The following is a 27,804-nucleotide window of genomic DNA, read 5'->3' as shown; positions in this document are numbered from 1 at the left end:
TCTGCCTAGTTTGGGCTTTGCTATCTCACCCTGCTGGCAGGGCTCAGGGATTCACCCCCTAGGTTGGCTGCCTCCAGAGCTCACGGCTGGGGAGCCCAGCAGGCTGCTGGGTTCTGATGCCTGGAGGCCTGCAGACGGGAACAGTCCTGGCTGCCTGGCCTCAGCCCAGAGGGCTTGAGGAGTGTTTAGCTGAAACAGGAGAGCGAGAAAAGTACAGACAACTCTAGTGACTCAAATAACCTTTGAAAGTAGGAGGTGGGCGGAAGCGGGCAGCATTTCTGGTGGGTTTCACCTCACTTCCTAGAAGGATGCGTCACTGGCTTTAGTTGAGTCAGCACTCAGCCGACCGTCAAAGCAGACCTGCGCTCTGGGTGACACGTCTCAGCTCGCCTGTCCCCAAAGCAATTACAGGCTGGCAGGCAGGGACCCTTCTCCTTTCACAGGTGGGGAAACTGAGGCCCAGAAAGGGGGTGGGGGGTTGGTTCAGGGACACACAGCAGGACCTAAATCTTCAAACTCCTTTGCCAGAAGGTTAATTTTTCTCTTTGGGGAGATGGGAAAGGAGAGACCCTCTAGAGCTTTAAAAGCAAAACAGGGAGGAAAAAAGAACTAGCAGTTGAATGGAATTGCAACAAGGCCCCCAGCCAGCCTGAAGAGGTCTCCGAAATTCTCTACAGTCTGAATTCTTGTGGGCTGAGGGGTCACGCGATTTCCTCTGCAGAAGGCAGAGTTGAAACAGTCTGACTGAGGGGGAAGGAGGAGGAGGGAAGTGTCCACGAGACTAGGAATCATGAGTTTCTGCCTGGCTGCTCCAATGACTTGCTGGGTGACCACAGACGAGTCCCTTGCCCCCTCTAGGCCTCAGTTTACCCTTGTTTATTTACTATGCACTGAGCCCTGTTTTAATGCACTTAAGTGATGTTAACCTACCCACCCCTTAGAGCACATAACTATCTCTATTTGATACAAGGGGAAAACTGAGGCATTAAAAGGTCAGGCATGCTGTCCAGCATAGGTGGAAAAATTGGGGTTTGAAGCCAGGTAGCGTGGCTCCAGAATCCATGCTCCAACCACCGGGCCACAAGGCCCTCCAGCCAGCAGCAGGCGGATCTCCAGAGTCCTTCCTGCTCTTAGGGGCTTTGCATCTGTGGCTTGGATGCCAGCAGGCCTGTTTCTAGGGACCCAAACCATCCTTCTTAACTCCGCTGCTGCTCTGAGCCGCTACCTGGTCCGGGAACTCCAATTCCTTCCCTTTGCTCAGCAGCCTTTCTAACCACAGCCCGGGAGACCCTCGGGAAACTCCCAGGTCATGGCAGCCATCAACCCACCTCTTTGAGCCTCGCTGGGAGCCACAAGTCCAAGCAGGAAGGGACGACCCCGCTCTAATGTCCATTTCGGAGTTTTACACTCAGGTCGGCCTCTGGGACCGCAGGAGGGAGACTGCCATTCAGACATCCAAGAAAGAGACAGAAAAAAACCATCTATTCATTGCCAGACAGACCCGCTCTGTGGAAATGATGCTACCGACGCGACAAGCAGCCCAGCTGTGCAAGAGATTCCCGAAAAGCCTGACCTGGGAACATCCACGTGGAAGGCTCAAAGGCTTGGGTGGTCACCAAGCTTATAAAATCCACCTGGAGGCTCAACCGTGAAATTCCTGAGGGAATAAGGTTCTGACCCAAAACCTCGGCTTGTCTTCCAAAACAAAATTCTTCAGACAACAGACGTTTTTTGACTTCAACAAGCAGACTGCTGATCTCCATTTCACTCTGATCTCTAGAGTATGGAATACTCACACTAAGAACGTGCTCCCACCCCTTGCCATGCACTGGGCTGCATATTTGGGTTCACTTGCTGGGTGGGTGTTACTATCCCCATTTTGCAGACAGGGAGACTGAGGCTCAGAGAGGCGCTGATTTGCACCGCTGGGGGATGGCAAAGGTGGAATTTGAAATCCAGTGACCGTCTGGAGTTGGGGGTGAACCCCAGTGGAACCTGCTGTCCACAACATGAAGAGGAGCTCCAGCCAGACATGGAAGCGCAGAGAGAGTTCTGTAGGGTGGGTGCACACAGCGTCTGGATGCACACATGCTTCCCTCTGTTCATGGGAAGAATTCCCGCAGAGGGACAGGTGCAGAGTTGGCCCAACGGCAGTTAGAATCACTTCCTTAGTCCCGCCTTTCCAAAGACCCTGGAATCCCTTAACTGGGGATGTTGCACTGAACACCCAGAAAATCTCCCAAGTTGTGTTCATATCATCCCATCAAAGGCAGATGATTGTTAAACAGACACTCGTGCAGTCGCTACCACATTACTGTTCTATTTCTGGGAGCAGAAGAAACACTGAATCCACTCATCTGAGGTCTCCTATCTCACCAGAGACCTCAGAAAACCCCCTAAGAATCCACCAGTCCACATCCTGTACTTGAAAGCAGGAAGACCAGAAACAGGCTTGGAACAGAGATGTGATGTGTCCAAGGACATTCAATCGTTTGTTCAATTGACCAACACATCCTAGGACCAGTCTCCATCCTCAGTGAGGCTCCTTGTTTAGAGAGAGGAGTCTCATAAACCAACACCTGCAACCCGGTGTGACTGCTGCTTTGCACACCAGGGTATCTGCAGTCTGCCTGGGGAGGTGGTTTCCTCAGGAGAGGAAGCTGCTCCAACTGGAGGAGCGGGGGAGGGCAGTCCGGGCAGAAGGCACAGCATGTGCAAAGGCCCGGAGGCTGGGCAAGTCCAGGAATAGTTGTGGGATAGAGGTCTTAATGACAGCAGTGGCCTCAGGTCTGCAGAGGGGAGGGAGTCTCTGTAGGGCCAACAGGGCACTGTAAAAATCTGCCCACAGAGCTGGGAAGGGGTGCAAAGCCAGGGCCAGAACTCAGATCTCCAGACTCCTCTTTCAGTGCTCTCTGTACTCTGCCTCCCAGGGTACCAAGTTTAGGTATAAATTTACTCAAGGGAATAAGCCCCAGTCACAGTTCAGCAGCGTCTTGCCTCTGCCAATGCTACGGGCACACGTGACCATCCTACCCTGGCACCATCACCTCAGGTAACTATCCACAGACAGGAGGAAGGAGATGCCCACAGAATCTCCCTCTCAAGAGACCAGGCTGTGTCTGTATCTCAGGAGTGCCATGAAGTCTAAATTCCGGGCTCCAGACACTCTCTCCTATTTGGTGAGTATTTACTGAGCACCGACGGTGTGCCAGGCTCCATACTAGGCGCCGGAAGGATCAGTAAGAGGCGGTTACAACCTCTAGCTCACTCAGCTGTCCCCTGCTGAGCCAGGCAGGGCTGCAATCCTCACCCCTCCCGCACAGGAGAAGCAGTGGAAGGCTCAGGAGGCGTGGGACTTGCCTGCTCAAGATCACTCGGCTAAGAGGTGTTGGGCTGGGATGCCAGCCCTGGAAAGTCTGACCACAGGGCCTTTGCCAGAAGAGATAAGTGTCCAAGGGGGAACAGAAGAGCCTGGATCCCTCCCTCCTTCCTGCCCTGCAGGCTACCCTTTACCCACAAAGCAGGCGGAGGCTGCACTGGCAGGCGCCACCCAGAATGGCAGGGCCCTGTCATTACCGGGAGGGGCCGCTCTCCCTGCCCAGGGAGTGGGGCCAGGGCTGGTGCCTCGTGCAGGGCGAGGAGAGGCTCTCGGTGGCACTAAGCAGTCCCAGCCAGTGCCGCCGAAGGACTAAATGCTTATGGCCAGTGAGTCTAGGACACACAGCGCAGACTCTGGGGTCAGCAAGTCCCTGGCCAGGTCACCTCTGGAGTCTCTGGGTCTATTCAGTAAGGGTGACAAGACCTGGCCCTGGCTGCGGTGATGGCTCTACCTCCTGGACCTGGGTCCTTGTGTGCACCTGTCTCTTCTGTGGGAATGCTGGCAGGACCCCTGAGTATCCTGTGTTAACCCAACTCCAATGGCTGTAGACACTCCAAAGTACTAAGGCTCAGCAATGCCCTATCCAGGCAAGCCTTGCTCCTCACCCTTCAGGTCCCTGTACCAAGTCAAAGAGCATCCCCATAAAACTCAGGTCTACCTGGAACCTGGGAATGTGGCCTTGTTTGAAGACAGGGCCTTTGCAAGATGTGATCAAGTTAAGATGAGGTCACACAGGATTAGGGTGGCCCTAATCCAATGGCTGGAATCTTTATAAGCAGAAGGAAACTTGAACTCAGAGGCACATAGGGAGAAAGCCATATGACGACAGAGGCAGAGACTGGAGTGATGGGTCTACAAGCCAAGGAATGCCAAGCGTGGAGAGAGACATGGAAAGAGTACCCCTTAGAGCCCCCAGAAGGAACCAACCCTGCCAACACCTTGATCGTGGGCTCTGGCCTCCAGGACTGTGAGAGAACACATTTCTGTTGTATTAAGCTGCCCTAGCCAACAAATACTGCCTCCAGCCCGCGTCCAGCCCGCGCCCAGCCCACCCCCAGTGCACGGCTGGCGTTCACATGCGGCCGCGGCATCCCTGGGCTCCCCAGGCATTAAAGACTTCATCGAAGGCTCCCTGAGACTCAACTTCTGTTTCAGGTGCTGCAGAGGAAGTAAATCAGTGGTTTCCTGGTCTGGGGACCTCACGGGCCTGTAAAGTTTCCCCTAAATTCTGAAGGCAGACATAAGGGTGCCAACACTTTCTGACATTTAAAATAAAATTCCTGTTATCATCATCTTGCATAAAAGGACACCTGACAGAAGAAAGTAGCTGACGCCAGGCCTGTCCTTGAGCTTTCTCATGTCACCATGGATCAGTGAGAATGAATGTCACACAGCCCCAGGCCTGGCTTGGGTCTGGTGTCCCTGCTGGGTGACTTTTCTCAATCCTGGCCAAGAAGGGAGGCCGGCTTCCTCCGCTCTCCTCTGAGTACAAAAGGAGGATTTCTCCATCTCAGAAACTTGACAAGGATATTCCAGTTAACCTGTGGGTAATTCCAGTTAATCCTCTCTGAGGACTGGGTGATCTCCCAGCCCGAGGGAGGAGGCATTCCAGGCCAGTCGATGAGGGAGGATCAAGAGGAAAAGAAAATAAAAATGAGAAGGAGGAGGGAGAGGGAAGCACTGACCCTTCTCCTGAAAAGAAAACCAAATTGCGAAATTACGCAACGTGCAGACATCACGGGCCGGATGACTCCAGTCCTCTTCAAAGACACCTCATAAACCCGCGCCCGGCCTCAGAGGGAAAGGCCAGATGCCTGGTGCTGCGGGGAGGAGCTTTCGGAACATCTGGCCCCAGCGGCCTGATGACCCAGTGGAAGCCAGTCACCCTGTGCTTGGTGACTGCTGCACCCAGCTGTGCCTGGCGGTAACTAGTGAGGTGCGCCGGCGGAGCCGCCCGGGGATAAACAATCTGTCTGAGTTCAAGGAATGTTTCTTTTCCAGTAACTCGAGAGTGCTAATCCCATCTCACAGATGCCCCCCGATGCTGCGGAGACTTTTGTCCGGAGTGCTTGGGCTAATGGCCATGCTGGGGTGGCCCTGCTGGGACAGTCTGGGGATCCTCAGATGATAAGGCTGACGCTGCTGCCTTCCAGGGCCAGAGTCCATCTCTCCCTCCCTCCTCTTCTGCACGCCCAGGCCAGGGGCAGGGTGGGCCCCAGTTCTCAGGAAGCCAGGAAACACACTCTTTTCTGGGCTAAATGCCCAGATTCCTTGAGCAGTCACAGGACACGCTTTTTCTGAGCCGATCCAAAGCCACAAGCGCAGACTGGAAGTTTCTTTGGGCGGCGTGAACCTGCGGGGACACTGGCACACCTGGAATTCCAGGCCAGAAGCTGGTCGGTGAGAGAGCCCCTAGCTGGCCCCGGACAGGCAGGGGCTCAATCCTGCCCTGGCAGTGGGACTGAGGGCACAGATCTGTGCTCTGCAGGCCTCAGCTTCCTTTCCAAGAAAACGGGGTTCCTTCATTCCGTCATCACTGGTCAGGCTTTTCTTGGGAGGCTCTCGGAGCTAAGCATTGTCAGAGGCACAAGGCGGAGAGGGCCCTGCCCCTCCAGAGGTGTGTGGTCAAGAGGTGGAGACAGACGTGGCAGCAAGCAGACACGGTCATTTCAGACACAATACGTGCCACGAGGGAAACGCAGCTGAGTAGCGGGCCAGGTTGTACAAACGAGGTTTCACGGTGTCGCTGGGACAATTAAATCAGATTGTGCAGCAAACTGCTTAGCAAATAATCAGCATTCAACAGATAAGTGGGGTCCTGCCTCCTCCCACTGCACAGGCACAGCAACTGAAGCCAGAAAGAGAAGGGCTGGAGCGGGCTGTGTGAGGCCTGGGGCGGTTCGGGGGCCTCAACACCCCTCGCTTTCCAGGGGGGCCAAGGGAGCGCCCTGCCCCTCTGCCTGACCCCGGGGGACTCCCTGACATCATGCCCCGGCCTAGACCACTAAAAAAGTCTAACCTTCTAAACCATCTTGTCCCAGGCCAGCCCACAAAACCCACAGTCCCCCCCCAGCAGGACTCTTTTAGCAGGTGACTGTTCTCCCTGAATTTAAATCTGGGGCCCTTCACCTATTTGCTGGAAAATCTTGGCCAAGTTTCATCATGTCTCTGATCCTCACTTTTCGTGATTTGAAAACAGGGAGGCCTCCCTAAAACAGTTTGCTTGAAGTGTTCGATGAGATCATGGAGGCAAAGTGCCCAGGGTGTGCCTGGCACACGGGAGGCCCACCTGCCCTGCCTCCGCCCTGCACCAAGGGGACGCGGCGAGGAGCTCTAGATGGGGGAACAGCTCTCAGGGGGAGGAAGTGAGAGGGAAGGGGGAGTTTGGACCTGGTCTGAGCACCTGGGTCCAGCCCTCCAGGAGCTTGGTGGCAGGAGGGGAGGGCCAAGTAGAGGGGCCGACGTGACCAGCCTCACTGCTTCTTTGCTGGGTGTCTTGGCCACGATCCTCGCCTGAATCTCAATCTTCCCTGCTGAAAATGGGGTGATGAAAAGAGACCCCACCTAGGTACATGAAGTCACCCAGACAGTATATGACATGTTAGTCTGCTCGTCCTCGTTCATCCATTCAACATAAAAATATGGGAACTGCGTCTCAAGTGGGTGCTGGGCCCTGTGGTGGGCCAGGGTGGGAGGATGCCACTGAGCCCCTTGTTGGTGGGCGGGCCAGTCTCCTCTAGAACCACCCTGGCGCTACCTGGCTCTGTGCGGGGCGCGCAGGGGACTCCTGGGCTAAGCTAGGCTCACCCTCTGTGGGAAATGGCGCCCGGACAGACCCTGGGAACAGCCGGCTCACCTGCTGGGCACCGCCGACCCCGCCACACAGCCTCACACCAAATCTGACACTCTGAGCCCCTCACTGCAGGCCATACATCAGCTGCTGGATGACCGATGACTCGGTGGGCCTGCGGAACCTCTGACCCCAGCCCCCAACATGCCACAGACAAACATTAAAACTCAGAGGTGCTTGTCTGAGCCGCTTGGCCTCTGACTCCTCCAGACCAATCAATCAATCAACCAATCAATTGATAAGGGGAGAATCAGAATTCAATCACAATGACAACACAATTGGTTCCCCAGGAAGTGCTTTAGAAAACCAGGGCTCTTGCAGATTAATGAGCCCGCCTGGAAATCAGGGGAAATAAATGTATCCCTGGGTGGATGCACTCCCATTAACTCCAGCTTCACTCATCCCCGGGAAGAAAAAAACACACAGAAATCCAGATTTACGGAAAATCACACATTCATGGCACTTTTTTTCCCCCTTCCCAAAGCGGCTGCTGCAAGCTTTACATATTTTATCATTTATTCTCACATTGTCCCTAGCAAGTTTCACAAGAAAGCTGTGAGAGAGGCTGTGTTGCGGAGGTGAGGGGCCTCCCACCCTGACACCCAGCAGGAAGGGGCTGCAGTAGGTGGGTGGGAGAAAGCCAAAGGTTCTTTTTGGGTGGATTTTCGGCCTCAGGCAGCTGAGAGGCTCTGGGGGAACCCACACCGGTATCCACACCAGCCTCCCAGTCTCCCGGCCTGAACACCCCCTGTAACGCCAAACCACCTTCCCCACACAGGCCACCAGAAACACCTTCCTGACCACAACCCCCTTCCTTATCAACTTTCGAGACTTCCAGATAAAGTCATCACCCCAGAGCGTGGTGTGGCAACCAAGGCCTCCATACCTCTGACCCCAATCCCAGTTGACACCTGTCATGCACCACGTGGGCCGCACAGAACCTCTTACTGTTTCCTGCAACCGGCTCCTTCACACCTCCGGCCATTGCACATCCTGTGCCCTCCACCTAGCTCCCTCCCCTCCACTGGCTAACCCCTACTGATTCTCAGGTGCTTCCAGCAGAGGCAGATCTGGGTTCAAATCCTTGCTCTGTGACCTTGGATAAGTCACTCTACCTCTCTGAGCCTTGGGTTCACTTATAAAATGGAGCCATTTAAAGGTGAGGACTAGGAGGAGGGTATAGCTCAGTGGTAGAGTATGTGCTTAAGCAAGCACAAGGTCCTGGGTTCAATCCTCAGTGCCTCCCTTAAAATAAATAAATAATCCTAATTACCACCCCGATCAAAAAAAGGTGAAGACTAGAAGATGATAGCACACATACATCCCTGATGCATGCTCTGATGAAGAAAAAATAATAGCAGTAGGAGGAGTTGTTGTTTAAAAAAAGAGAGCTGATAACTCTATATAAATAACATATTGTTAAGAAATGAGAACTGGCATTGGTGGAGGAGGCGTTGGGCACCGGGCGTGAGCCTCCACCTCAGCCCCGCCTTTCCCCTCTGAACACACCCCGGCCACACCAGGCCCCCTGCTCACCCTGAGCCACTGGGAGTCAAAAGCCCCTTCAGTCTCTCACAGGAATTCACTGTTGCTGTTCCCCTCTCACTGTCAGAGGGACCCAGTGGGCCTCGGCCTCACTCCATCCCCACCCCCACCCCAAATCCAGGTATTGAGTCAAAGGGCAAAGAGCTCATTGCCCCTCCCTTACTGACAAGGACACTGAGACTGGGCCCTTCAGGAAGTGATTCCTGGGATCTGGGAATTACTCCCCAGGTCCTGAAGCAGATTAAGCCACAGCAGAACATTCTTTCTAACCTGTAGCCCCAGCTTCTTCACTCCCTGACACAGGGGTCTCCAGGTGAGAGCCCCTCCTCACCTCTGCTCTCGGCTGCCCATCTCTCCGCCACTCACCCAGGCCAGCCCCCACCCCCTCTCGTCCATTCCAACATCTGCAGCGCCCGCCCACACCACCACCCCCAGTCTCCACACAGGCCACACGTGTCTTCAGGGAGCCACTCCCCCACTCAAGACCCTTCCAAACACCATCACCACAGGATCAAACCCTGGGTCATCACAGGATGAGACCATCACCCATAGGATCAAAGCTTTCTTTGAGGAATCACCTGCAGCGGGGCCACGGGGCATGTGAGTCACAAAATTTCTCCCCATGGGACAGTTTCTATCCCTTCAGCCAACCTATCTGCCCCCAGCAGAGGCTGGGCTTTGGACACGGCATCTAAGTCTCGAGTCTCAGCTGTCTCCATGGCAACAAAGCTCGAGGAGCAAACTGAGGGATGCATCACCCCTTCCTCATCACTGTCACCAAGGCCTTCGCTGGGCCAGGCCCTGGGCTGGCTGTTAGGACCATCGAGGAAAATGGGCCTGTCCCAGCCCCGGAGAGGCTCCCAGTCCAGGGGACTGACCCATCACTGGCCTGCAAGAGACAGAGGACATGCCAAGGGCAGGTAAGCACAGGGGGCTGTGGGGCTCAAAGCAGAGACCTAAGTAGTGTCCTGAGGTTTGAGGAGACTCCAGGAGGTGGTGATGCTTGAGAAGTGAGAAGAAAGGCATTACAGGCCAAGAGAGCCTAGAGTTCAGCACAGCGGAGGGGTGGGGTGGGGCAGGTGGAAGGGTGGGGCAGGTGGAAGAGGGAGGCAGCTGGAGTGGCCGTTTCTGAGAACCGCCCTCCCACCCATGGGCTCTGGGGCCCACGACCGTTACCTCCTCGGTCACTCCTCACCACAGTCACTTGAGGGACTTCACTTCAAAGATGAAGAAACTGAGGCTCAGAAAGGTTAAGTTATTTATTCAAAGGCAACCAGCAAATTAGTGACACAAAGGGGAGGGCTCTGGCTTAAACATGTGGGCACCTACATCTCATTCGTAGAAGGTTAAAAATGTGTTTAAGAAAAGTGCGGTTGACAGTTCTTTCAGAGATGGCATAGCCTCCATCAACCCTTCCTTCTGGTATTTGTGGAATTCCTGCTGTGTCCCAGGCATGTGGTCCTGCCCTCCCTGAGTTCACAGTGTGGTGAGGCACACAACTAACTAATAACGACAACGAAGCATGATGGGTGCCCCTGGGGTCAGGGCTCAGGTTAAGAACTGTATTGACTTGGGTCTGGTCCCTCTCATGCCTCCTCTTCTCATGCTTGTGCACATGGCAGACATTGCTAATCAACCCCAAAGCCTTCTCAACATGCCCTCTCAGGCAGCCATGACCAGTCTCTCAGAGCTGGCACTGGAGATGCCAATCATTGCCATCCCTGCTGCAAAGGGCCACGCAGGATGCTAGGGGAATGAGTAAAGATAGTCCCTCCGCACTTCCCTCCTCCATTCTCAGGGGCCCAGATGCCTGAACTCCCACCATCAGAGGGAGTGTTCGGCACTGCCCTCCACCAGCATCACTGTACAGCAGCAAAGACCCCCCCCATATGCTGGCTCATTCATGTAGGATCAGTGGGTGAAGCAGGGGAGGGCTGGTGACAGGCATCTGTACTTGGAGTCCTCACTCTGCTACTTCTGTCACCTCTCAGAGGAGCACTGCTGTTCTCCAGAGGGCGGCCCAGGAGAATGAACCAACCCCAGAGCTACCACTTACGCACTATGATCTGAAGCAAGTTTCTGGACTCTCTGAGCTTCTGCTTCATCTGAAAATGGGACCAATGACACCCACACCCCACAGGCCCACAGCTGGCTCAGGGTCAGGCATATGTGAGGGTCCCATCAAAGCTGGGTCCCCCTCCTCCCCTTCCTTTGAAATCAAGGTGTGAGTTTAGGAAGACAAGCCCTTTTCTCATGCATTGGGGACAGGGGGCCACCCAGGCCCTGTCCACTCTCCTCCGAGAGGTGTCCCAGTGCGGCCTGCTGCCCCTCTCCTCCTTGGCCCAGGCTCTTAGAACCCAAGGAACCATCGAGTTTGGTTTTTGTCTCTGTCTTTTTTTCTTTCCTTTCCCCCTAAAGCAAAACTGCATGGCAGCGACTCCTGCCTCTGTCCCCAAGGCAGTTCCAAAGGGCCCATCTCGTCCCACAGAAGTGATGACGGTAATTCCGTTAATGGGAAGCAAGACGAATGGTACCCGGCGCCCAAGGTGTAAGAGGCGAGGCGGAACTGGGCCGCCCCCGGGGGGGAGGAAAGCGATGCTGGAACACACCCTCCTTTGGGGCCTTATTAGGTCTTGAAAGAGCTGCCGCGGTCGCTAAAACCTGCTTTTGCCAGCAGAAGCCTCATTTTACAAATATACAACAACACAAAAACTCGTAAATGGGAAGAAAACCCTGAAGATTACGCTCCCCTGCTGCAGCGAGGCAGTGAGCCGCCACTCAGAGCTGAAGTCTTTAGCCTCGTTGGCTCTGGGTTTAAATAAATGGGCCTGAACGCCAGCTCACCATTTTGTGAACATGCAACACGGCTGTTTCTTTGCCGTTTAAGGACTGTTTGCCAACGGTGGGATGGGACAGCTTTGGAAATATTTTCTTATAAAAGGCTTGTCTGTCCCAGATGCCACAAAACCCCATGGCCCTTGCATCAGTCCCCAAAGGAATCCCTGACACAGCCCCCTCCTCCCTGCCCAGGTCACACCCACAGGCCCTCATCACACACCTCTCGCGGCTCCTCCTGCCCTGAGACTGAATCAGTGGCATCCTGAAAGCAACTTCACTGTGTAATGTGTGTCCATTTCCACGAGGACCTAGAGAGCTCACTTCTTCCCCTAGCTCGGGATCAAGCTGCTGAATTATTTTTTGGGCTACAGTTTGTCCAAATGCAAAATGAGGGTGGAGACTGAAGCTGGTACAAACAGCTGAGGTGAACGACAGGCAGAGTGAGTGGATGTGCAGTTGGGCTGCCTCGGGCTGTGTGACCTTGACAAGCCACGGAACCTCTCTGGGCCTCAGTCTCCTCATCCCAAACACAGGGGTAACCCCACCCACCTCACAGCTCTGGAGCAAGGAGTAAATGCAATCCCAGATCATGTGGAAAATGGCCCCTCCTAAGGCCAATTTGAGCACTGATGGCCTTTCTAATCTCGGCGCAGCCTCCCACAGTCCCCAGCACTGCCCCGACACATAGTAGGCAATCCACAATAGAGAAGAATGGTTTAGGGAGTGGGCCCTGGAGCTGAAGGCCTGGGTTCAAATCCTGACTTAGCCACAGACCTACTGTGTGCCTTTGGGCAAACGACTCAGCCTCTCTTTCTCTGTCTGTAAAATGGGACTAACAGACTCTGCATCACAGGGTCACCAAGAGGAATCAGGGTGATAATGTGTGACCTGGGCCTGCCTGGGGGTGGCCCTGGTGACCAGCAGCCCTGAGAGGGCACACTTGAGATTCCCTGGGGAGCCTGAGAAAAATTTCCACATTCTAACTGGGAAAACCACTTTCTCAAAGACATTGGAGGCAAAGCAACCCAACAAGGCCATTCCAGGCCCCCTGGGAGAGCTGGGACCTTGAACAGCAGGCAGCATGTTAAATCCCCAGCGACGGCCTTCCAAGGGAATTAAGAGACTTCAGGGAGCGTCAGGCCATGAGGCAGCCCAGAGACACCGAGCCCTCCACATCCCAGCCCCCAGTTATCCGTCCCCGACACTTGGACCAGTGACACTGAACATACTCTATCTATTTCTTGTTTCTGGTTGTTTTCCCCACCGAAATGACAGCTCCATTTTGTCTCTTTTGTTCATTATGTATCTTAGAACAGTGCCTGGATCTGCTGGATCAAGGAATGACCAAGCAGAGCAAGGAAGGGATGAGTTCCCTGGGGAGAGCGGTTTTGAGCTGAGTGATTTCCAGCGTGTCCCAGTGTGGAGAGGTGCTCCTGAGTGTCACAGGTGCCACCAGGCTGCAGTCCTCACTCCACAATGTCATTAATTATCAATACAATAACAGCCACCAACTGCTGAATGCCTGTGATGTACATGCTTACCTGACTGGATCATGAAAACTCTCCCAGAGGTAAGAACTGAAATTACTCCTTGCTTTGCAGTGAGAAAACTGAGGTCCCGGGGGGAGAGACAAACCAAGGAGACACAGTGAGACATGGTGAGCAACAGGCAGAGCTGTGACTTGCATCCCAGTCTGTCTGACCCACCGTCTCCCTCCTCCCTCTCTGGGCCTAAGAGTAGCCACCGGGCTAGCTGGATCTTGAAGGAGAGAAGCTGGAGCGGGAGCCTCAAGGCCAGCTCCCTGCCAAGAAGGATGACTGTCCAGAGGCAGGAGCCGACAGACAGCAGCGGCTGGGGTCTGGCTCCCAGCCTGTCCCAGGCACACGCAGCAGTGGGTGTGGCGGCTCAGCCAGGCAGTGACTCCAGCCATCTAGCCATGCCTGGGACTGTGCAAAGAGCACACTGGCTTTGGGGGTTAGCTGGGCCTGGGTTCAAACTTCAGTTTTCAAACCACGTGGCTTATGACTGTGAAATGATGGTTTTGTTCTCTGAATCTCAGTTATCCGCCTCTGGAAAATGAGGTCAGCCTAAAATTGTTGCAAGGATTAACCGAGGCAACACAGATAGTACACTTGGACAGATTGCTGGTGCACAGGAGGTACTAAATATTAAGCATTAGTAAATTTTCCCGAGCCTCCTACATTCATGTTTCCGACAGTGGCCAGACATCCACATCCTGGTGCTGCCAAGCCCCCAGTTTCAGGGCTGAGAACAGCGTGGGTGGCCCGTGGAATCCAAGTGCCCAGCCCTCTCTAACCTCCAGGGCACCGCCTGCTTGGCTTTGTTCCCGAGGGAGCACATCAGCTACCTTATCATTCGATTTCTGACCCTTGTCACTCAAGGACAGGAAGTCAGAGGGATGGGTTTGTCAATGCAGTAACATCTGGCAACGAGGTGAGGGATTAAAACAGGAAGGGTATTTCCAAGGAGGCCCATGTCCATGGCGTGTCCTTTGCACAGGAGGCCCAGGGTGAGGAGAGAGATCAGCAGGCTACCTGCCAGCAGGCACACCCCGGGCCAGTGGTCTGCAGACGGAACTTTACACAGTGGAACTTTCCCCTCAAATAAGCCTGGCCCCAACCCCATGTTGAGACCCGATATAGGGACCCTGCTCATTCTGAAGGGCTACAGTCCTCCCACCAGGGACAGCTTCAGGGCAAGTGACCAGCATCATCGTATCTGGCCCTGTCCTTAGCCGGGAGCCCCTTGCTTGGGGTTTCATGCTTTTGTGTTCATTCTCTTGAGTGTCTTCACTTTATCTTTGAACTTGTGTTTTTTAAATGAAGTCAGGGAGCACTGGTGCAGGTGCTGGGGGAGGGGAGCCTCAGCTCACGAGTGGTCCTGCCTTGCTCGGGGCAGGTCTCAGCTGCCCGCTCCCCGGTCCCCAGCAACCTCTGCTGTTCTCCACCTTTGGCAGGGGCCCAGGTGCAGGCGTGGGGAGGGTTGGCATCAGGTGAGCCACAGGGTGGGGCCGCAGGCACCTGTGAGGGTCTGTACTCTCCCTGCGGGTGTCCCAGCACCCAAGGGATCATGGCATTAAACACAAATGAAAAACAACATGGCAGGTGGAGAGAGACACTGGGAAAGGAAGGAAGGTGTTTTCTTCGTGCTTTCTGAACAAGGGGACCTGCATTTTCATTCTGTCCTGGGCCCCACAAATTATGTGACTGCCCCTCCTTCCATTTATTTATTGACCCTTGGCGACACCCCAGGCCTCTGCAGTTAGAAGACACTGTTGCCGAGTCTGGGGCCATCACTGCCTAAGAAGCTTCTCAGAACAAGGCCCCTGCAGCCCCCACACCCATGGCCCTGCTGGTCTTGTTCTTTGAACCCCTATTATTGGTCACTGATTGCTATCTTATGGGCCAGGCCTGGTTTCCGGTGCCGGGGCTGTGATGATCAACCAGGTGGCAGAGCAGTGACGGAACAGGCAAGACTGCTGGTGGCACAGTCAGGCGGAGCGGCCAGTGCAGCAGAGCATCACGGAGGGCGTCGGAGGAAGAGCTGGTACGTGCAGGCTGCCTCCCGAAGGTGGGACGTGGGGGTAGGCTCTGGGAGATGGGCAGGAGCCCCTCATTTGTAGGGTGGGGACACCCTGACCTACCTCTCGGGGCTATCAGAGACCGAAGACGCTCTCACGCCTGAGCGGTGTCCCCAGCCCAGCCAGCGCGGGCACTGCGGGGAGAAGGGACTGCATGGACAGAGGCTGGAAGACAGGACACTGATGAAGGGCACTCAGCAGCGAACTCCCCAAACGACTGCAAAACCAACAGTGAAAAGAAAGACGGAGGGGAGGCACCACCAGCCACTTCCCGAGCCCCTACCATGCTTGCGGGGCCCCGAGCTATGGTGGCTTGATCTCAAGATCAGCCCCCTCCCAAGGCAGACATTTGCTTCTGTGGCTTCTATCCCCACTGGACATGTTACAGGCATCGCCTTCCTTTCTGTGGTTTACGAAGTCCAGTTGGTACCAAGCATGGGGTCACCCAGGTGGCGACGCGGGTGCTGACAAGTCTGATGTGACTCATCACCGATAGAGCAGAATTCACGGCAACGAAGAGCTCAGACTGCACAGTCGGGCCAACCTGGGTGTGACCTGGGCCGGATCTGCCCTGCCCTGGGCCTCAGTTTCCCATTGGTCACTTGGGGTTAATAAAAGTCCCACCCTGGAGGGGTTGCTGTGATGATTAAATGGAATGATGCCAGTGAAGGGTGCGGCGCACAGCCAGTGCTCGAAGCACCTCAGCCGTCGCTACTGCTACGAAGCCCCGAAGACCTCAGATGAGAAACCCGAGCCTCACGTGGCTTCCCGGGATCATGCAAATCTGCCCCCTCCTTCCTAGCATCTGCCGCGACTCTGTTCCGAGATTGCTCTCTCCCCCCATTGTCATGTCACATCGGTCCATAAATATTTAAACAACATGTCATCAGATTATTATAACATATGATCTATAGCACTGATGTGCTGCAGTTCTGCGCATTTGGGCTGCGTTTTCAGAATATCGAGACATAAAATATTTATGTATTTAGCCAACCACGAGATCTCACATTCTGTCTCAAAATGCTGGGTGGTGGCAAGACGCTGAACTGAGACACAACGTGTGAAGGGATGCCTTGTTCTCACGTCAGTTCCTGGGGCATCTGGATTATTTCTGGTTCATTCTGGGGATGTCATCCTGTGGCCTGTGAACAGTGGCTGGCTGGCTTTATCACAGCCAGCAGAGGGCTAGGACTCAAAAAACCCTGTAAGATGGGGCAAGAGTTCAAGTCACTCGGGCTCTGTCATTTTTCCTTTCTGTAGCTCCACAGGTCTGTGCATAGTAGGTGCTTGGTAAACATCCACTGGGAAATGAATTCACTCACCTGCAGCCTGCAGCACCGCCCAATGGGCTGGCACCCAGCGGGGATTCAGTCACATCTGCTGTCTTGTTTCATTCCATCCCACCGCCCAGCACCAGGCCAGGCCCGGAGTGGGATCCAGTGAATGTTGCTGGATGAACAGCAATTGAAGGAATAAATGCGTGACCAGATAAATCACTTAATTAGCTAACAAAGGAATGAGGGATAATGACTCCCTGTCTGCTGGTCCGAATGATACTGTTGTAAGCCCTCCCTCCTGAGAAATAAAGGCGCTCCAGTAACCCGTACTGGGTAGGCAGAGGGGTTTTTCTGGGTAATTAAATATCTCGATTGCTAACATTAGCACATCACAGTGACCATATGTCCCAGAATTTTCAGCACTGTGCAATTTCTAAGATGCCACCCTCTAAGCCATTCGAGCATCCAAGAACTTCTCACACACCAGTGACCAAACAGCTTCTTCCAAACTGTCTCTCCTGTCCCCAGATGTTAATACAATACTTTTACAGACCACTGTCTTCTGGGGCGTTTGGAAACGGTGGTCATCATGTGCCTCACCTAGAGATGATCAACACTGTGTCCAGGGAGATCACAAGAGCAGGTGCAAACAAAAGCAGGTAGCTTGGAGTCAAAGTATTTTCTTTGTGTGTTCCCCAAATGGCGTGCTGTCAGCCTTCAAGAGCGGGCAGCCCCCACCCATGTTCCCAGCCTCTGACAAAAATCAGAGTCCTCCTTTCCTCTGGGGTTGGCTGAGGAGGCTGGCATTTAAAACAAACACAAGAGGCCACTAAAATTTCTGGGGGAGATGAACAAAGGAAATGCACACGCACTGAGTCAGGCACGCCAAGTCCATGCTTGAGATCCCGATGTAACCAAATCCGGCTGGACTTGGATGGACCTGCCAAACGCATAGGGTGGGCTCCCTGTCTGTCTGCCATGTGGTGCCCAGCGGTCCTGCCATCTGGGCACCACCCTAGTGGCCCGCCAAGGTTATACCAGCTAGGGAATCATTTCCTGTCTCAATCCAGGATTCCCTGTTTCCTGGGCTGGGGCAGAATTTGGGCTCCTGCTCATCTGCTGCATAGCAATGTCTGTGCACAGTGGTGGCTTGGGAGGGTTAACCCTTCCCCTTCCCTAAGCAACCCCCAAAAGATATGCCCTCTGAAAAATAAGTGTGCTTGATAGAAAATGCAACCTTCAGACACGGCACCTACACAATCCTACCCAAAGCCCCTCCTCTACAGACATTCAAGAGCCACCTCTGCAGAAAAGGGTCAAAGAAGGAAACCCCTCGTAACCTCTGGGCTTAGGTTCCTCCTACTTGGAATAATCCAAGGATGAGCCTTTCTCTAAGACACCTTCTCTGCACAGGGGAGGGTCAGGCAGGCACAACTCAGCCCTCTGCTGCCCACTGGGAGGAGGCAGGAGGGCCTTTGCAGCCAGTCAAGTTTGCCACCAGCATCAGGAACTCCGTATAAATATTCTTCAAGGATCCTGCCACTTACCCACTTAAAACTTGCCATTCATTCAACAAATATTAATGGGGCACCTACTATGTGCCACACACGGTGCTGGACTCTGAGATACAGCTGTGGTCCACAGACCAAGTCTCACCCTCTTGGCACTCATATTCCAGTCTGGGAGGCAGACAACAAACACACAATGTCAGGGACGGGTAAGAGCCCTGAAGAAAAATAGGTCAGAGAATAGGGAGTGAAGGGCAAGGGATTAATTTTGATAGGGCAGGGGTGGTGGGGTCTCTTTGGAGAAGTGACTTTTGCAGTGTCCTGATGAAAGCTAGGAGCAAATCATGGGAATATCAGGAGGAAAAGGATTTCAGGAAGCAGGGACAGCATGTGCAAAGGCTCTGAGGTTCAAATGGACCTGGTACATTTGAGGGAAGATACGGAGGCCATGTGGCTGGGGGAGAGTGAGCGAGGGGAGGCTGTTGAGAAGTAGGGCTGCAGAAGTAGCAGGGGCCCACTGCTCTTGCAATAAAGACCAAATCCCACAGGTCTTGGTGTGTCCGGGCAGCCTCCTCTACCACCATGTGCCCCTGAATGCAGGCTTTTTCTTCCAGCTGCTTAGGACGCCCTCTCCCAGGCCCTGGGCCTGGCCACCACTCAGGTCCCACACAACGGGCACTTCCAGACGGCAGCTTCTGCCCTCCGACGCCTCAGGCCAGATCCCCCATGGCACGGAATTCTCACAACACTCACAGTAATGGTAATGAAGCACCATGTGTCCTGGATTCTCTACGTCTGTTTCTTTGTCCATTAAATGGGCGTAATGGTACGTATGTCACAAACTTGTAGGAGTTAATCCATGTGAAAGGTTAGAACAGAATGTGACATGTGGTAAGTGCCCGGTACAAAGGGTCTATTCAAGGGCTCAAAGGCTGAGGAAGAGGCAGGAAACTCCTGGCTTCGCACTGCCTGGGGTCTGCCCGCAGCAGATCCCCATCCCATGGCCCCACCTAGCGGTCTACCTGCCCTGCACCCCAGCCTCCTCAGGCCACCAGGCCTCCAACACCCTCCTGTCTCCCTCAAGGCTGGCTCAGAGCCCTGCCCTCCTGGGAGCCCTCCCACTTCCCCAGAGAGTGAGTCCCAAAGGCTGTCCACTGCAGACGGTTCACAGGCACCTCAGAGGGGGTGATGACACAACTCCTGTCCCTACCAGGTGGTGACGGGCCCAGCGGTGGGGCCGTTAGAGGGTCTCCGTGCTAGCTCCCAGCATAACGCGGGCCCAGAACGTCAGGTTTCCTGAGCGAGTGACTGGACTGATGACCGCAGAGCAGCGGGTAAGGGCGTTATCTGGTTAACAAAATCAAGTCCCCTCAACCCACACAACAGCAAATAGTCTGTGTCTCTGCGTCAAACTTTTCACCCACAGCCTGGGCCCAGGTGCCATGATCAGATCCTTGGCCTGAAAGTTGGGAGGATGATCTGATTTCAGCCACAGAGCAGCCATGGCCCGCACGGACCATCTTAGGCTGATCACAGCCTCTCTCTGGGCCTCATTCTCCTGTTGATAAAATGAGAGGCTCTTAACATTTTACTTTTATGTATCAGAAACTTTTCTTCGAAAAATTTTTTCCACATAACAAAATTAACCATTTTAAAGAAAAGTTCAGTGGCATTTAGTACATTCAGTGTTGTGTAATAACCACAACCTCTCCCTAGGCTCCAAAACATCTTCATCACCCCAAAAGGAAACCCCGTACCCATCAAGCAGTTTCTCCGTTCTCCCCTCTCTCCCACCCCTGAACACCACCACTCTGCTTTCTGTCTCTACGGACTTATAGATTCTGAATATTTCACCTAACACCCTTTTCTTAAAATGACTCCTGAGCAAAACCTCCTTATGAAAAACAGGTAACCGGAGAAGGGCTGTGGCTGGAGAGAGGGGTCGGTGTGCGCCCCTCCTTCCCCCAACAGGAGCTCACGTCCCTCATCCTTTGTGGCCTTTCAGGGAAGGCTCTGATCCCAGGCCCTTTCTTTTCAGAAGTCTAATCCTAAATTTGGATTTTGAAGGCAAATCATCCCAAATGGTGCCTGGGAATCAAAAGCCTTGAGCCTAGTGATACTGGCCCATTTTACAGATGAGGAAGTAGAGGCTGGGCCACATGAAGCAGGAGAAGATTCAAAGATCGCCGGGGCCCGCTGAGGCTCTCCCCTCACCACATACACCGTGGGGGGGGGCCTCGGATGTAAAGAGCCGGACAAAGGCCCACAGGACAGCTGCCACTCCTGGGGACAAGGAACCGCCTCTCCCTAGCCTCAGGGAAAACAAGCCAGCCCAAGGGAACCCCAGTGGCTTAAGAGCAGGCGCCAAACACGCACAGACTCCCTCAGCCCTGCTGTGCAGACCCTCCTTGGGAACCCTGTTTGGGGAGAGGGCCACTTGCTTACCTCCGACCAAGAATTGCCTGCCCCCAGCCCGGGTCTATGCCAGCCGCTCTGTGGGCACAGACCTCTGATGGGGCCGACGCCATGTAAATAATTAATGAGCCATCTGCCCTGCTTAATAACACACCGTGGCTGACACAGCTCTCGGGGCCTCCCGAGACCCTCCGACTCCAAGAGGACACACCAAACACTTACTAGGCTCACGTTCCTCGCCTTCCGGGTGGTGGGTGGCCAGGAAAGCAAAATACTGATTTTTACACATTTTCCTGAGATGCCCAGGGCCACCCTGACATTTAAAGCTTGCCTCTTTCCAAACTGCCACTGTCTCCTCTTGGTCTATTTTGAGGGTCATGATCATAGGAAAGTGCTTCAGTGGCAACTGGAGGGCCCCCTGACACCCGCTTCAGTCTTGTTTCCAACCTCAAGATACAGGGACACTGAAAGCACCCCCGACAAAGAGACCACCTCCCCGGCCCTGTGATCCCGGGCAGGTCCTTGCTAATTAAATAGTTCCTAGTCTTTCATCAAGCCCTCACGAAGTGTCACTCACATTCTGAGCATTCTGTATGCATTATTTTACTTAGTTCTTCCCTCAGACTTTAGGGGGTCATAATACTGTCCCTGTTTTCCAGGTGAGGAGACTGAGGCTCCCAGAGGTGAACAACTTCATAAGTGGCAGGTCTGGACCTCCCACCTCACTTATTTGGTGCCAAAGCTCAAGTTCTGAACGTGACTGTGGGTGGGTGCCTTCCCCTCCCTGGGCCTCAGTTTCCATCCTGTAAAATGGGCACACAGCTCTTCTCCAGATGGCAAGACTACTGAATTCCTCCTCCACAGCTGGGACTGATCAGAGCCGAAAGTGGTTCGTAAAGTAACTCTGTCCCTCTGCACGTCTCTTCCTGACAACCCCCAGTTTCAAAGGCTTTGGGGACAACCAGGAACCAGAGAGGGCAGGCCTTGGGGAAACGGGGATGGTGAGAACGGGCCTCAACTGCAACTCAGGGACCTGAAACGTTCTCCTTCAACGGCTCCTTGTTCACTAGGGTCCAGCCCGGCCCCCTCCCCCAGCCTAATTCTGAAGTGTGAGGGTTAAACAACTCCGGGAAACACAGGCCCTGCGGGCTCTCAAGGGCAGCCTCCCTCCCCCTTCCCTTGTCGGGATTCCTTCACACTCTGTGGAATTCCTACATAAAGCCCCTTTTTCTTCTCTGTGAGGTCACCATCACACAGATGTCTAAGAGAAAGAAAGACCGGCTCCACGCGGATCAAGGCTGCTGGAACGGAGAACGCATTTCAGATCCCGGCTGGCCACCTTTCAATTCTGGTGGCCCCTCACCGGCCCCCCTCCCTCTAAGCAGAGCCAGCTCCAGACTTGAGCCGGGTCTGGGGGTGCAGTGATCCTGCCGGTAGATGCCAAGAAGGCCTGGCTAGAACACCCGGCCTTTGCCACCGGACCACCCCCGAAGTTGTGGAAAAATCCAGAACTGGAGACAGCGGCAGAGGCCATGTATGAGGGTCTTGTTTCCACACAGGCAAGTCCTGTGAGAGGGACAGATGTCAAAATGCTAGCTCACTCTCCAAGTTCAAGTTCCCAAATTGAGCGTCACAGGAAATTACACCACCAACTGGTTTGCCCCACTGTCAGCTCCTGTCTGGAAGTCAAGTCTGAGGAGGCCGCTGGTCTAATTCAGTTTTGGCCAAAGGAAGGGGCTGTGTGTCTGTCACCTAGCTCAGACAGGGAGGGGTGAGGCCACTGGTCTGATATTTTCTTTTTAAACATTTTCCCGAAAGGCTATCTTGTCACTACCCGAGAGTCAGAAATGAGAAAATGGCCAACTACCTAAAAGCCACTGAGGGTCTTTGGCCAAGTGTGGCATCCACCACCCGTTCATTTCAAAGCAAATTTCACAGGCACCTAGGGGTGCCCAGACCACCCAGACAAGCCCTTCACTCCAGGAGCACCCTTTTCCCAGAGCTCTGAGGTCTGACCACCATCCAAGGCCATGGCCAAGGAGTGGCCCGTGGCATGTGCAAAACCGCTTCCTAAGAATGACGTCAGCAGGAAAAAAAAAGAGAGAGAGAGAGAGATAAAAATGCAGAAACCAGGACTATTTTTACCTCCCCAAATCACAGGCCAGACGGGAGAGAAATCCATCAATGCCAGAAACGTGGCTGGGCCTTCGCACAAGATCTATTATTTCACACCTTAAATTAACGCATCTCAAAGCAATTTGCAAATGTTCATCAATTTGCAGAACACACTGGGAAGGGAGAGAAATACCTTTTCCTTTCAACACCAAAGGACACTCTCAGGGGCACCACACACCCCAAACCACACAGGTCTTCGCACACAACATTCCTTTCAAATACAACGTAGTATAAACTGTGATATAAATGGAAATGAACAGGAAGAAAGAGAGCATGGAACTGAAATGGCAAGTGACAAGAAGCCTATGTAGAAATGATGCTGTTGTCAGATACTCAGAACTGAGAGTCAGGCCCCGTGGGGGTAACTCTCCATCATCGGGGTCAGAACGCTGGGCTCTTCCTGAGGGCAGTGTCCCAGCCTGCTTCCTCCCCACACAAGCCTGGAGGTGCCAACCCATATTTAATCTGGGATGACTCACCAGGGCCCTCTCCTCTCCACCCTCCAGCTCCCTGGCTTGGTCTGACCCAAGAAGAGGAAGGGAATATTCTTCTCTTTTTGCCAATTGTTTTGACACTTCCCTTCTGAAACCAATCTCTGGCAGGGGTAAGAAAAAATGCGAACTGTGGCCCTTTCTATGGGACAGTTCTGGACCTGGGTGTTGGCCATCTGCACCAGAGGGGCAAGGATGGGTGAGGAAGGAGGGCAGTGCCTTCAGGAAGACCTCTCCCAGAAGTCTGGAGCCCAGCAAGAAACCCAGCATGTCTTAATCCGCAGCAGGACAAAGGCAGACAGGCCTGGCTTAAAGTGAAGAACTTCAACTCTGGAATCCGAGATACGAGTTCCAATTCTGCCTTGGCCATTTGCCAGTCTGCGACCCTGCCCAAGTTACTTAACCTCCATCTTCCTCTCAGTAAGATCTGGATAACAAGCCTGGACCTTCGCACTGGGCCAGACACATGGCACACGGTGACCACGACTTTCCAGGTTCAGTGGAAAGTCCATGGGCTCTGCTCAGTCAAGCTTGGGTTGAAATCCAGGGACAACCACACATTAGCACATGATCTTCAGCACATTACTTAATCTCTCTGTGCCCTAGTTTCCTCATCTGTAAAATGGGCATCACAATTGTTCCCATTTCGTGGTGCTGGTGTGTGGACTGAGTGAAATAAGGCAACTAAAGCTTTTGGTACTGTGCCTGGGATGTATCCTACCCTCAATAAATGGTGGTTATTAGTTGTAGGGCTACTTTCATAAAAGTATGTACATCATTTCATCTCTGAGCCTCAGTTATCTTATCTGTAAAATGGGGATAAAAACCCCTCCCTCACATTGAACATTAAAACAGTGTATGTATGTTAAAGCACTCAGCGCCCAGTCTATGCACCTTCAGAAGGCAAAAACTGGTGTGTGACCTCTCTGAACCTTCATTTCCTTATGCACGGAAAACGAAAAGCCATCCTCTGCAGCCTGACTTTTAGGAGGATTGTGGTGCCCGGAAGAGTGCCTGGCACACGGTGGGTGCTCCATAAACTTGACTTCCTTTCCCCTTTCCCTGCTCCATCCTTGCCTGAAGCGTCCAGAAGTGCCATCTGACAAAGCCAGGAGCTCTGTTTCTTGAAACCTGAACGGCCCTATACCCAGACCAACCTGGGCTGCTGCTTAAGTCTGAGACTTTTTTTTGTGGAGGCAGAAACTACTTTTTAGCCATTTCCGAAGCAGACGGGACGGCAGAGGCTGACAAACCACAGGGACCATTTTAAATCCTGGGCCTTTCTTCTGGGAAGTTAGGCAAGAACCTTCCCAAATGTTTGCCCGTGGGGCTCTCTGCCAGGGAGTGACTCATCCACAGCTCCCCACAGGCATATTTTATTTGGGGGTGGGGGACCGAAGGAGGGCCTGGCCTTCCTTGCTGGGGGAAGGGGAGGCAGCATTTCCAGCACACCCAGAAGTGTTTCTTTTCATTCTTTTAGGACAAAAAAGAAAAAGAATGTGGGTCTTTTTTGTTTCCTTCCAGGTTTTGTTTGCAAAAAGAAGACGTCCAAAGTTCACTCGGTAGGCTGCTGCGTTGGGAACAGGCGCTTCCAGCCGGCTCCGCATCCCTTTCAATGAAATTCTTCTTCCATTAACGCCACGGTTTTTAAATGTGCCTCCAAGGTTCGCCTGCGCACACACTGAGCTCCTAAGACGACATGTTCCCTTGGAAAGGCAAGCTGAATTCTGACAATCCAGAGGAACTAGGGAGCTCCAGAGTTTCTAAAGTTTGCCTTAAAGCAATTAAGACTTTTGACTGCAGAGATTTTCAACAATTATAAAGCACAAAAGAAACTGTCCGTCAAAACCACAAGGACAGACCTTGGAAGATGGTGTCCCAAGCCTGTTGTGATCAATCTGTTCCTGTCTTGGGGGCTCACACTTGGAGCCCAGGCTCAATACAAATAAGTCAGATGAATATCTATCTACTTAGCAAGGAAGGCAGAAAGAGATCCCCCAGATACAGACAAGTGTCCCCAGACCCGTGGTCTCCCCAGGGTCAGCCCCACCCCAGGCCTGGGGGAACAGGTAAAAGTCACCAGGGACAGAGAGTGGCAAGAACAGAGTCAGGGAACCCAGAAGAGTATTTAGGAAGACTGAATACAAGTCTTCCAGTGCCAGGCCAATAGGCTCTCAGGCCCACCACAGCCGCAGCTCAGTCTGGAGCCCCATAGAGGGTCTGGCCAGTGGCTCTGCCCAGGCCTGGCTTGGAGGCTGACCCCTTGCCAGGCGCACCTGGGCTATTTGGAACTGATCTCTGGCCTCTCATTCACCAAACAAGGCCCAGCACCCACTGGGTGTCCCCACCAGGCCTGCGTCTCTCCACCAGCTCCCTGGCATCCGGGCCAGCAGCTGGCACATCATGCAGTAGGCTTGGTGGGCGCAAAGGGGGTCCCTCAGCCTCCATAGTAATCATACTCACACACTCTTGTACACAAAGTACACACTCACATCCACAAAGGCACACTTTTGTGTTCTTGGGCTGGTAAATACGCACACAAGTCACTGTGAACATTCACACGTGCGCGCACGCACATACCCCCAGAATCCACACATACGCGGTCACAAAAATGAGATCCCACATGAAGTGCTTGGCACATAGTAAATACTCAATAAACGGATAAATGGGAGCCATGCCCGCTAGCCTGGCACTCACCAAACCCCGCGCCCCCGACTCTCCGGTGTGCACACGCACCAACTCAGCCACAGACACGGACGCACACGCCTGCGAACAAACCCCGAGGGACACAGGGACACGCCGCCCACGCACGCTTGGACGCACGGCCCAGGCCATACTCAGACTTGCACGTTCACGCGCGCCCCGACCTCCGAGCACACCCGCCCGCTCTACCCCGCGGAGCCTCAGGCGCGCGCGCAGGGGCACGCGCACCCCGCTCGGCCCGGGTGTGGGTGACGGCCCCGCGGCCCGGCCCCCGCCCCTTCCCGGCCCGCGCCGGCCCGATCCGGCCGGTCCCCGGCCCCAGGCCACTCACCAGCTCGCGGGCGGGCTCGGCTGCCGGCGGGAGGACCGGCGCGCGGACCGGCGGGCGGCAGGCAGAAGCGGTGGGTCCCACACGAGTTGGCGGCGCCGCGGCCGCACGCTCGTCCGCTGGGTTCCGCCGCCGCCTGCGCGGGCCCGCGCGCGCGCTCCCGCCCCTCCCCGCCGCGGGGCCGCGCCGCCCCCTGCGCTCGTGCGCGCTGCCGCCACGCAGGCTCGGGGGGCGCCTGGGCGGCGCTCTCACTACGCCCAGATCCCCCCACCCTCCCCAGTCCACTTAGCCGAGGATCCCCTCCCCATTTCAAAGCTGGGGAAACTGAGGCCCATACTCACAGAATGAGTCAGGCCCAGCAACTCTCCTTCTCTGGCTCTGGACACTTAGGATTAGGGTCTGCAGTCAGTCGACCCCCGTGGACCCCTCCCACGCATCTTTGGGTTCTCCTCACCTAATATTTCTCCTGTCACAGCCGTGGTCTTACAGAAATCGGCTAATCAACAAGCGCTTATTTTGCACCTGCTGAATGCGGGCTCTGAAGTAGGCTCCAGGGGTATCTCCATGTGTTGAAGGCGCTGCTCCCTGCAGTCAAAGGGCCAACGTCTCTTCATCTGGAGCTCCCCACTTCCTGTGGACCCCAAGACCAGTACGAGTCATTGCACAGAGGTTTCTGGAAGACCTAAGTTAATGAATGCTTAATGCCCCCTCTAAGGAGACGGAGTCTGCATGGGGTTCCAGAGGCAGCAGCTCAGTTCCTTGCTTCACTTCCTAAGAGTGCCCCAACCCCCTCACCACCACCTAAGGGGACGCTCCTGTCTCAGACAGTTCCTGTTTCCACACTCGCTGCTTCTCCACATACAAAACTGCTGTGTCTACCAGGAGGGCAGGAACCAGAGACTGATGCTGACTCCTTGCCAGCAGCCCAGCTTGGTCTCGGCTGGGCACGGGGGGGTTGCCCACTGGGCCTTGTTTGCCCAGTGAGTGAGCATGTTTCAACTAGCTGTGGTCTAGGACAATAACGACACCAACTGAACACCTACTGTGTGCCAGACTTGTGGCTGCACTCTTTGCCTGCCTGTTGCTGTTCAGACTCACAGCCACTCCATGAAGGAGGCTTTATGCTACTTTCACGCCCATTTTACAGATGGAGTAAGTGAGGCCTAGCATTGACACTTAGGGAAGCAAATTCTTTTGCCTAAAGTCATCCAGCTGGTAAGTGGTTGAGCTAGAAACTGGACTGCAGATTGTCTGGTTCCAGTGCCTGTGTGCCTGACCTAGGAGTCACCCCTCATGAATGTGAACAGCATCGCTCTGTGCTGCTGATGGGGCAGCAGCCAGTCCCGTGGAACCAGCCCTTCCACAAACCAACGGTGATGAAATGGATCATTCTGCAAATTGGTTCGCTGTCAGCTGCGGATCTGTTTACAACCTCACCTCACATGATATACTTCACAATAAATGCCAGATAGATTGAAGAGTTAAATACAAGAAATAAACATTGCATAAAATAATAGAAAGAAATAGAAGTTCTGAGACAGTATGTTGCAGTGTTGCTAGCAGATTGGTGATACTGGCTCTATTCCTGCAACAAACCCTCATTCATTCATTCATTTACCTGACGCATATCTCCGAGCGCCTTCTATGGGTCAGGTACTGTTCTAGGCACTGGGATACAGTCATGAACAAAACAT

General features: G+C 54.0%; 1 protein-coding gene and 1 long non-coding RNA gene across 5 annotated transcripts in view; one reads left to right on the top strand and one right to left on the bottom strand.

Annotated features, from left to right (window-relative positions):
* NEK6 (NIMA related kinase 6) overlaps positions 1-26,837 on the bottom strand; it is an 82,951-nt gene extending 56,114 nt beyond the window's left edge. The window contains exon 1 of one of the 3 annotated variants that reach the window (XM_010956154.3): positions 26,565-26,837. The gene's annotated coding sequence lies outside the window, so the exon portion shown is untranslated. Of the gene's footprint in view, positions 1-25,776; positions 25,896-26,113; positions 26,272-26,564 lie in introns of those variants that run through there. The other 2 variants (XM_074362206.1, XM_074362205.1) reach the window with 2 other exon arrangements.
* On the top strand, positions 525-16,303 carry LOC123617190 (uncharacterized). Of its 2 annotated transcripts, none has more exons than XR_006725323.2 (3): positions 525-3,179; positions 12,924-13,182; positions 15,042-16,303. It is a non-coding gene; the product is annotated as an uncharacterized LOC123617190 (long non-coding RNA). The 2 variants fall into 2 exon arrangements; XR_006725321.2 differs by lacking the exon at positions 525-3,179 and adding an exon at positions 8,318-9,694.
* Positions 26,838-27,804: the final 967 nt, after the last annotated feature.

Source organism: Camelus bactrianus, chromosome 4 (genome assembly GCF_048773025.1).
Source record: "Camelus bactrianus isolate YW-2024 breed Bactrian camel chromosome 4, ASM4877302v1, whole genome shotgun sequence".
NCBI classification, from domain to species: Eukaryota; Metazoa; Chordata; class Mammalia; order Artiodactyla; family Camelidae; genus Camelus; species Camelus bactrianus.
The sequence above is the reverse complement of the archived record's forward strand: the minus strand, read 5'-3'. Positions and strand labels throughout refer to the sequence as shown.